Source organism: Fonticula alba (genome assembly GCF_000388065.1).
Source record: "Fonticula alba strain ATCC 38817 unplaced genomic scaffold supercont2.44, whole genome shotgun sequence".
NCBI lineage: Eukaryota > Rotosphaerida > Fonticulaceae > Fonticula > Fonticula alba.
The window spans coordinates 1-554 of NW_009243014.1; positions in this window are offsets into that span (position 1 = coordinate 1).

A 554-nucleotide genomic window follows, 5' to 3' on the forward strand; every position below is an offset into this window, starting at 1 on the left:
CCCGCCCCGCAAGGGGGGCGGGGGCCAAGCTGGACGCACATCGAAGACCCACTGCCGGCGCGCGGGCCGCGGCGCGTCATTGAATGCCGCACTCTGGCGGAAGGCCTCGAGCCTCTGGAGCAGGGCATGGTCGTCGTTCAGACGGCTGAGCAGAAGGCGCGCACGCTGCTGCGGCTCGCGCAGGCGCCCGGCCTCCAGCCACACCTCCGAGTCGACCCGGCCAAAGGTGTCAATGTACCGCCGCTTGAGGCTGGCCGAGGAGGCCTCCTCGAAGCAGAAGTACACATCGTGGCGCGACTGCCCGCTGTAGGGGGCGGCCTCCAGCTGGCGGAGGAGTCGCTGGTCGATGACGGCCGGCGGGTCGTCGCGCAGGCGATTTGACGTGCACAGGACATTGGGCGACACGTACAACGGCGGGTAAAGCCACTTGGGCGCGGCGGCCGGGTCGTCTGCCGGAGCCGCGGCCGGGCATTCGGTCGGCGACCCGCGCCCAGCCACAACCAGGGCCAGGACAAGCAGGCACAGAGGCCGCAGCAGAGCCCGACACAGGCGGC